This window comes from Psammomys obesus, unplaced genomic scaffold (assembly GCF_907164565.1).
Source record: "Psammomys obesus unplaced genomic scaffold, mPsaObe1.curated_primary_1811, whole genome shotgun sequence".
Taxonomy (NCBI): Eukaryota; Metazoa; Chordata; class Mammalia; order Rodentia; family Muridae; genus Psammomys; species Psammomys obesus.
In genome coordinates this window covers 9373709-9384337 of record NW_026591872.1, presented here as the reverse complement: position 1 = coordinate 9384337, position 10629 = coordinate 9373709, and the positions used below count along the sequence as shown (strand labels likewise).

The 10629-nt window shown below is 36.5% G+C and overlaps 1 non-coding gene across 1 annotated transcript; it reads right to left on the bottom strand.

The window, feature by feature from the left end:
• Positions 1-821: 821 nt before the first annotated feature.
• LOC129680564 (U6 spliceosomal RNA) lies at positions 822-928 on the bottom strand. Its single transcript, XR_008720712.1, has one exon. It is a non-coding gene; the product is annotated as a U6 spliceosomal RNA (small nuclear RNA).
• Between the last annotated feature and the right edge of the window lie 9701 nt (positions 929-10629).

The following is a 10629-nucleotide window of genomic DNA, read 5'->3' as shown; positions in this document are numbered from 1 at the left end:
GGTCTGGTAGAATTTTGCACTGAATCCATCTGCCTCAGTGCCTTTTTTGGAAGGCAGACTGTTGATGACTGTCTCTATTTCCTTGGGGGATATAGGACTATTCAGTCTTTCTACGTCTTCTTGACTTAATTTTGTAGATGGACTCTATCAAGAAAATTGTCCATTTCTTTTAGATTTTCGAATTTTGTACTATATAAGCTTTTGTAGTACAACCTAATGATTGTTTAGATATCCTTAGTTTCTGTACTTATGTCCCATTTTAATTTTTGATTTTGCTGATTTGGATAGTTTCTCTCTGCCTTTTAGTTAGTTTAGCTAAAGATTTGTCTATCTTGTTGAGTTTCTCAAAGAAACAGCTCTTGGTTTCATTGATTCTTTAAATAGTTTTATTTGCTTGTAATTGATTGATTTCTGCCCTGAGGTTGATTATTTCACCAGAGATTCTCTCTTCCATCTCTTGTATTCTGTTGGTGGATGCTTAACTTTGTGGTTCCTGATCATTTCTCTAAGTTCTCCAGCTCCAGGCTTTTCTCAGTTTGTGTTTTCTTTGTTGATTCTAATTCCATTTTCATGCCTTGCACCATTTCCTTCATCTGTTGGAATGTGGATTCCTGTCTCTCTATGGTGGTCTCTATTTTTTTGTTCATTTCCTCTCTATATGCCACTAATTGTATTTCTACTTGTGTCTCTATTTGTTTGGCTATATTTGCCTGTGTTACTTTAAACATTTTGTCCATTTCCTCTTTCTTTGCCTCCAATTGACTGGCCAAATCTTTAATAGATTTGTTTATTTCCTCTTTAAATCTGTGAATTTTCATGGCTAAAAAATGGAACGCTTCATGGATTTGCGTTTCATACTTGCGCAGGGGCCATGCTAATCATCCCTGTATCATTCCAATTTTAGTATATGTGCTGCTCAAATGAGCACTGGAATATATATATATATCTTTAATTTTATTTTTCTCATTAGTTACATTTCGTTAATTCTGTATCCCTCATTCCCTCCACATTCCCACCCTCCCTCCCTCATCTCCTCCCTGCCCCTTTCCAAGTCCATTGATAGAGGAGGACCTCCTCCCCTTTCATATGACTCTGTTTTGTCCGGTATTTTCAGGACTAGCTGCAAAGTCCTCCTCTGTGGCCTAACAGTACTGCTCCTCCCTTGGGAGGTGGGGAGGTCAAAGAGCCAGTCATTGAGTTCCTGTTAGAAATAGTCCTTGTTCCCCTTATTATGGGAAACCAATTAATTACTGAGCTATCACGGGTCACATCTGAGCAGACGTTCTAGGTTCTATCCTCTCATGGTCTTTGGTTGAGTGTTCATCTCAGAAAAGACCCTGTGCTCAGATATGTTTGGTCCTTGTGGAGCTCCTATACTTTCCACATCAAACTCCCCTTCTTTCATATGATACCTGCCTTCTGCCGAGGGTTTGGTTATGAGTCTTAGTATCTACTTTGGAACACTGCTAGATAGAGTCTTTCACATGCCTTCGGTGGTAGACTCCTGTCATACAATCAATGCATATCCCATTTGTCTTTCTAAATGAGGATTGATCATCATACCCCGTGTCTGCTTTCTTGATTATCTTCTTTAGGTGTATAGATTCCAATATGTTTATCATATCTTTTAGGTCTATATAAGCAAGTATATTCCATGTTTGTCTTTTTCCTTCTGGGATACTTCACTCAGAATGATGTTTTCTAGATCCCACCATTTGCCTGCAAATTTCATGATTTCCTCTTTTTTGATTGCTGAGTAGTATTCCATTGTTTAAAAATACCACAATTTCTGTACCCATTCCTCCTTTGATGGACATCTGGGTTGTTTCCAGGTTCTGGCTATTACAAATAAAGCTGCTACAAACATGGTTGAGCAAATGTCCTTATTGTGTACTTGAGCAAATTTTGGGTATATGCCTAACAGTGGTATAGCTGGGTCTTGAGGAATCACTATTCCTAGTTGTCTGAGAAAGTGCCAGATTGACTTCCAAAGTGGTTGTACCAGTTTACATTCCCACCAGCAATGGAGGAGGGTTCCCCTTTCTCCACAACCTCTCCAGCATGTGTTGTCACTTGAGTTTTTCATCTTGGCCATTCTGATGGGTGTAAGGTGAAATCTCAGGGTCGTTTTGATTTGCATTTCCCTGATGGCTAATGATGTTGAGCATTTCTTTAAGTGTTTCTCTGTCATTCTATATTCCTCTACAGAGAATTCTCTGTTTAGCTCTGCTCCCCATTTTTTAATTGGATTACTTGGTTGGTTGCTTTTCAGCTTCTTTATTTCTTTGTATATACTGGATATTAGCCCTGTGTCAGATACAGGGTTGGTGAAGAATCTTTCCCAACAGTCGTTTTGTTTTGATGACAGTGTCCTTTGCTTTACAGAAGCTTTTCAGTTTCATGATGTCCCATTTATTGATTGTTGCTCTTAGAGCCTGTGCTGTTGGAGTTCTGTTCAGGAAGTTGTCTCCTGTGCCAATGAGTTCTAGGCTGTTCTCCACTTTTTCTTCTAACAGATTTAGCGTATCTGGTTTTATGTTGAGGTTTTTGATCCACTTAGCCTTTAGTTTTGTGCAGGGTGATAAATGTGGATCTATTTTCATTTTTCTGCATGTAGACATCCAATTAGACCAGCACCATCTGTTGAAGATGCTATCTTTTTTCCATTGAATGTTTTTGGCTGCTTTGTCAAAAATCGAGTATTCATAGGTATATGGGTTTTTTTCTGGGTCTTCTATTCGGTTCCATTGATCCTCCTTTCTGTTTCTATGCAAATACCATGCAGTTTTTATTACTATTGCTCTGTAGTACAGCTTCAGATCAGGGATGGAGATACCTCCAGATGATCTGTTGTTGTACAGGGTTGTTTTGGAGATTCTGGGTGTTTTGTTTCTTCATATGAAGCTGAGAATCTTTTTTTCAAGGTCTGAAAAGAATTGAGTTGCTATTTTGATGGGAATTGTTTTGAATCTGTATATTGCTTTTGGCAGGATGGCCATTTTCATAATGTTAATCCTACCAATCCATGAGCATGGGAGATCTTTCCATCTTCTGAGATCTTCTTCAATTTCTTTCTTCAGAGACTTGAAGTTTTTCTCAAACAGGTCTTTCATTTGCTTGGTTAGAGTCACCCTAAAATACTTTATGTTATTAGTGGCTATTGTGAAGGGTGTTGTTTCCCTAATTTCTTTCTCAGCCCTTTTTTCTTTTGTGTACAGGAGGGCTTCTGATTTTTTGAGTTGATTTTGTACCCTGCCAGTTTGCTGAAGGTGTTTATCAGCTGAAGGTGTTCTCTGGTTGAATTTTTGGGGTCAATCATGTATACTATCATATCATCTGTGAATAGGGACACTTTGACCTCTTCCTTTCCAATTTGTATATCCCCTTGATCTCCTTTAGATGTCTTATTGCTCTGGCTAGGACTTCAAGTACTATGTGAAGACATATGGAAAGAGTGGGCAGCCTTGTCTTGTCCCTGATTTCAGTGGGATTGATTTAAGTTTCTCTCCATTGAGTTTGCTGTATATTGCCTTTACTATGTTTAAGTATGTGCCTTGTATCCCTGATCTCTCCATGACTTTAAACATAAATGGGTGTTGGACTTTGTCAAATGCTTTTTCGGCATCCAAGGAGATCATCATGTGTGTTTTCTCCTTCAGTTTGTTTATGTGGTGGATTACATTGATGGATTTCCGTATTTTGAACCACCCTTGCATGCCTGGGAGGAAGCCTACTTGGTCATGGTGAATGATATCTTGGATGTGTTCTTGGATTTTTTTTTGCAAGTATTTTATTGAGTATTTTTGCATCAATATTCATAAGAGAGATAGGTCTGAAGTTCTCCTTTTTGTTGGATCTTTCTGTGGTTTAGGTATCAATGTTACTGTGGCTTCATAGAATGAGTTGCGTAAAGTTCTTTCTGTTTATATTTTGTGGAATAGTTTGAGGAGAATTGGTATTAGCACTTCTTTGAAGGTCTGGTAGAATTCTGTACTGAAACCATCGGACCCAGGGCTTTTTTTGGAGGGGAGACTGTTAATGCCTGCTTCAATTTCCTTGGGGGATATAGAGTTATTCAGTCTTTCTACCTGATCTTGACCTAATGTTGAGAGATGGAATCTATCAAGAAAATTGTCCATTTCTTTTAGATTTTCAAATTTTGTGGTGTATAGGCTTTTGTAGTATGAACCAATGAGTGTTTGGATTTCTTCAGTGTCTGTAGTTATGTCCCCCTTTTCATTTCTGATTTTGCTGCTTTGGATAGATTCTCTCTGCTTTTTAGTTAGTTTATCTAAGGGTTTGTCTATTTTATTGATTTTCTCAAAGAACCAGCTTTTTGTTTCATTGATTCTTTGAATAGTTTTATTTGTTTCTAATTGATTGATTTCAGCCCTGAGTTTGATTATTTCCAGCCTTCTCCTCCTCTTTGGTGTATCTGCTTCTTTTTTTTCTAGTGTTTTCAGTTGGGCCATTAAGTTACTTGTATGTGATGTTACAAATTGCTTCTTGAAGGCACTTAGTGCTATAAATTTTCCTCTGAGCACTGCATTCAATGTGTCCCATAAATTTGGGTATGTTATGCCTTCATTTTCATTGAGTTCTAGGAAGTATTTAATTTCTTTCCTTATTTCTTCCTTAACCCAGCTGTCATTGAGTAACAAGTTTTTCAGTTTCCATGTGCAGGTAGATTTTTGGTTATTTCCATTGTTGTTGATGTCCAGCTTTAATCCATGGTGGTCCGATAGACTACAAGGGATTATCTCAATCTTTTTATATCTGTTGAGGCTTGCTTTGTGACTAACTATATGGTCTATTTTGGAGAAGGTTCCATGAGGTGCTGAAAAGAAGGTGTACTCTTTTGCGTTTGGGTGGAAAGATCTGTAGACATCTATTAGGTCCATTTGATTTAGGGACTCTGTAAGTTCTTTTATTTCCCTATTTGGTTTCTGTCTAGTTGATCTGTCCCTTGGTGAGAGTGTGGTTTTGAAGTCACCCACTATTAAGGTATTGCGATCAATGTGTGGTTAAAGCTTTAATAATGTTTCATTTATGAATGTAGATGCTCTTGTATTTGGGGCATAGATGTTTAGGATTGTGATGTCTTCTTGGTGAATTTTTTCTTTGATGAGAATGTTGTGCCCCTCTATGTCTTTTTTGATTAGTTTTGGTTGAAAATCTATTTTATTAGATACTAGAATAGCCACTCCTGCTTGTTTTTTGGGTCCATTTGCTTGAAAAACTGTATTCCAGCCTTTTACTCTGAGGTAATATTTATCTTTGTTGCGTAGGTGTGTTTCTTGGATGCAGCAGAATGTTGGTTCCTGTTTCCGCACCCATTCTGTTAGTCTGTGTCTTTTTATTGGAGATTTGAGTCCATTGATGTTGATAGATAATAATGACCATTGCATGTTATTTCCTATTATTGTGGAGTTGGCGATGTTACTGTGAATCATTGCTTGTTTGCTTTTGATTTTTGTTGGGAATTATCTTTAACCTGTGTTTTCTTGGGTGTATTTGTTTTCATTGGATTGGAATTTTTCTTCTAGTATCTTCTGTAGGGCTGGGTTGCTGTTTAAATATTGCTTAAATTAATTTTGTCGTGGAATATTTTATTTTCTCCATCTATGTTGATTGAAAGCTTTGCTGGGTAAAGCAGTTTAGGTTGGCATCTGTGGTCCCTTAGGGCCTGCATGATATCTCCCCAGGCCCTTCTGGCTTTCATAGTTTCTGATGAGAAGTCCGTTGTGATTCTGCTACGTTTGCCTTTATATGTTACTTGGCCTTTTTCCCTTGCTGCTTTTAGTATCTTTTCTTTGTTCTGTATATTAAGTGTTTTGAATATGATGTGGGGTGAGGAGTTTCTTCTCTGGTCTAGTCTATTTGGTGTTCTGTAGGCCTCTTGTATGTTTGGGGACATCTCTTTCTTTAGGTTGGGAAATGTTTCTTCTATGATTTTCTTGAAAATATTTTCTGGACCTCGTAGCCTGGACTCCTCTTCTTCTTCAATTCCTATTATTCTTAGATTTTGCCTTTTCATGGTGTCCTTGATTTCTTGGATGGTTTGTGTTTGGAATTATTCTGATTTTGTTTTTGCTTTGAGAGAAGTATCAATTTCTGTGAATGTATCTTCAGCACCCAAGATTCTCTCTTCCATATCTTGTATTCTATTAGTGATGCTTACCTTTGTGATTCCTTCTCTTTTCTCTAAGTTCTTCAGTTCCAGGGTTTTCTCGGTTTGTGTTTTCTTTATTGATTCTAATTCTGTTTTCATGTCTTGCAACATTTCCTTTATCTGTTTGAGTGTGGATTCCTGTGTCTCCAAGATGTTCTCTATTTTTTTGTTTGTTTCCTCTCTTAGTGCCTCTGCTTCTGCCTCAAATTTGGCTATATTTGCATGTGTTTCTTTAAAAGCTTCTTCATTCACTTCGTTTTCCTTTGTTTCTTTTTGGGAGGCCAAATATTTAAGGGATTTTTTGGTATCCTCTTTAACTGTTTGAATCTGTATGACTATTTCTCTGAGAGATTTGTTGGTTTCCTCTTATGTGCCTCAATTAACTTGATAATCATAGCTTTAAAATCATTTTCTTGTGTTTCTGCTGAGTTGGAGTGTCCAATCACTTTGAAGGTTGCCGGTGAAGCCATGATATCTTGATTTGCGTTGGCTGTGTTCTTTTGCCGACCTCTGGCCATTTGGTTATCCGTAGTGTTCACTGTCTGTTCCTAGATTCTGCAGGTCAGACTGGTTTTTCTCTGGTATCTGGAGAATTCTTCAGGAAAATGGGTGAGGTCTAGTGGTTTCAGTGTGTGCTTTGGTTATTCAGCTATACCTGTAGAAGGAAAGTTCGAAGGTGCAGAAGGACAAATGTGGGGTAGCATGTGTTTGAGCGTGTGCTTGTGGGTGTGTCCTAAGGGACAGGGTGTTGGTGAATGAAGAGGCCTTCAGTGTGTGAGAGGGGTGCCCTGCAAGCACTGAAGTTGTTGCAGGCGCTAAGGGATCGCAGGCGCTAAGGGATCGCAAGCTCTGTTGAAGAATGTGCGCATATTGATTTTACAAGTCTGCTGGTCTTTGGTTTCTATTCAGCTGGGGAAAATATTTTTAAGAAAATAATAGAATTAAGTTTTCCCAACTTAAAGAAAGAGATATCCATTAACATACAAGAAACCTACAGATCACCAAATAGGCTAGACCAGCATAGAAACTTTTCATGTCACATCATAGTCAAAACAATAAATCTACAAAACAAAGTAAAAATATTAAAGGCAGCAAGGGAAAAAGGCCAAGTATCATATAAAGATAGACCTATCAGTATCACACCAGACTTTTCAACAGAAAGTATGAATTCCGAAAGAGTCTGGGAAGGTGTCATTCAGACTTCAAGGTTACCACAGATGTCAAACAAGACTACTCTACTCAGCAAACCTTTCAATCAACATAGATGGAGAAAGCAAAATATTGCATGACAAAACTATATATAAACAATATATACACAGTAAACCAGCCCTACAGACAATAATAGAAGGAAAACTTCAATCCAATGAAAACAACTACAACCAAGAAAACATAGGGTACAGGTTAATTTCACAACAAAAATTAAAAGAAAAAGAGCAATGATTCACAGTAACACTAACAAAAGGACAGTAAGAGGAACTAATATTCATTGGTCACTATTATCTATCAACATCAACAGAGTCAACTTTCCATTAAAAAGACACAGACTAACAGAATGATTGTAGAAACAGGATCCAAGATTCTGCTTCAACAAAATAACACACCTCTGGAACAAAGATAAACACTACCTTTGAGTAAAGGGTTTGAAAAATATTTTTTCAAGGAAATTGACCCAGAAAACAAGCTGGAGGAGCTATCTTAATATCTAACAAAATAGACTTTCAACCAAAATTAATCAAAAAAAGATGAGGAGGGGCACTTCATTTTCATCAAAGGAAAAATCAACCAGGAGGACATCACAATTCAGAACATCTATGCTCCAAATACTAGAGTGCTTACATTTGTAAATGAAACATTATTAAATCCTAATTCGCACATTGATCCCAGAACCTTAGTAGTGGGAGAATTCAATACTACACTCTTAACAAGGGACAGATCATCTAGACAGAAGCAAAATAGGAAAATAAAGGCACTTATAGAGGTCCCAAATCAAATGGACATAAAAGATGTCTACAAAACTTAACAACAAAACTCAAAAGAGTATACTTTCTTTTCAGCACCTCATGGAATCTTCTCCAAAATAGACCATATACTAGTAACAAAGCAAGCTTCAGCAGATACAAGAAGATTAAAATAATCTTCTGTATTCTATCTGACCACCATGTACTATAGCTGGAACTCAACAACAGAAACAATAAAAAGCCTACACACACATGGAAACTAACAACTCTCTACTCAATGACTGCTGTGTTAGGGAAGAAATAAAAAAAAAATTAAAGACTTTCTAGAATTCAATAAAAATGAAGGCACAACATACCCAAACTTATGGGACACAATGAAAGCAGTGTTGAGAGGAAAATTCATAGCACTAAGTTCCTTCAAGAAGAAATTTGAAATATCTCATACAAGGAACTTAATGGCCACCTGAAAGCTCTGGAAAATAAAGAAGCAGATACATCCAAGAAGAGTAGATGGCTGGAAATAATCAAACTCAGGGCTGAAATCAGTAAATTAGAATCAAATAAAACTATTCAAAGAACCAATGAAACAAAGAGATGGTTCTTTGAGAAAATTAACAAGATAGAAAAATCCTTAGCCAAACTAAGTAAAAGGCATCGAAAACTATCCTAATTAGCAAAATCAGAAATGAAAGATGAAACATAACTACAGACACTGAGGAAATCCAAACAACCATTAGGCCTTACTAAAAAAGCCTATATGTCACAAAATTTGAAAAAACTAAAAGAAATGGACAATTTTCTTGAAAGATTCAATTTACCAAAATTAAATCAAGACCAGGTAGAAATATTGAACAGTCCTACATCTCCCATGGAAATTGAAGAAGTCATCAAAATCTTCCTCCCAAAAAATGCCCAGAGCCAGATGGTTTCAGTGCAGAATTCTACCTAACCTTCAAAGAAGTGTTAGCTCCAATTATCTTCAAATTATTTCACAAATAACAGACAGAACATAATCACACTCATTATGTGAAGCCATAGTCACCTAGATACTTAAACCACACAAAGACCTAACTAAAAATAGAACTTCAGACCTATCTCTCATATGAACATTGATACAAAATACTCAATAAAATACTGGCAAACCCAATCCAGGAACATATAAAAGATATCATCCAAAAAGAATAAGTAGGCTTCATCCCAGGCATACAGGGGTGGTTCAATATACAAAAATCTATCAATGTAATCCACCATATGAACAAAATGAAGGAAAAAAAACACATAATCATCTCCATATATGCCGTGTTCATGGACAGGAAGGAATAACATAGTGAAAATAACCATCCTGCCAAAAGCAATCTACAGATTCAATGCAATTGCCATCAAAACAATTCTTTACAGAACTTGAAAGAACAATTCTCAAATTCATATATATATATATATATATATATATATATATATATATATATATATATATATATTGCCAGCACAGTAACTGATTATCTGGAGATATCCCCTTTCTCTGATCTCAAACTGTACTATAGAGCAACAGTAATAAAAATTGCATGGTACTGGCATCGAAACAGAATAGTGGATCAATGGAATTAAATTGAAGACCCAGAAATGAACCCACATACCAATGGATACTTGATTTTTGACAAAGAAACCAAAACCATTCAATGGAAAGAAGACATCATCTTTAACAAATGGTGTTATGCTAATTAGATGTTTACATGTAGAAAAATGCAAATAGATCCATATTCCTCACCCTGCACAAAACTAAAGTCCAAGAGAATCAAAGACTTCAACATGAAATCAGACACAATAAATGAGTTAGAAGAAAAAGTAGGGAAGAGCCTAGAACTTATTTGTACAGGAAACAACTTCCTGAACACATCACCAACAGCACAGGCTCTAAGATCAACAATCAATAAATGAGACCTCATGAAACTGAAAAGCTTCAATAAAGTATAGGATACTGTCATCAGAACAAAACAACAGCCTACAGACTGGGAAAGGATCTTTACCAACCCTATATCTGACAGAAGGCTAATATCCAGAATATTCAAAGAAATATAGACATAAAAAAGCAAAAAAAAAATCAAGTAATTAATTTTTTTTTATAAAGAAGCCAAAAGCATAAAATAGAAAAAAGACAGCATCTTCAAAAAATGGTGCTGGTCTAATTGGATGTCTACATGTAGAAATATGAAAATAGACCTATATTTATCACCCTGCAAAAAGTTAAAATCCAAGTCAATTCAAGAACTCAACATAAAACCAGACACCCTAAATCTGTAAGAAGAAAAATTGGGGAAGAGCCTTGAGCTCATTGACACAGGAGACAACTTCCTCAACAGAACACTAAAAACACAGGCTGTAAGATCAACAATTAATAACTGGGACATCATAAAATGGAAAAGCTTTCGTGAAGCAAAGGACACTGTCATCAAAACAAAAGACAGCCTACAGACTGGGAAAAGATCTTCACCAACCCTGCAT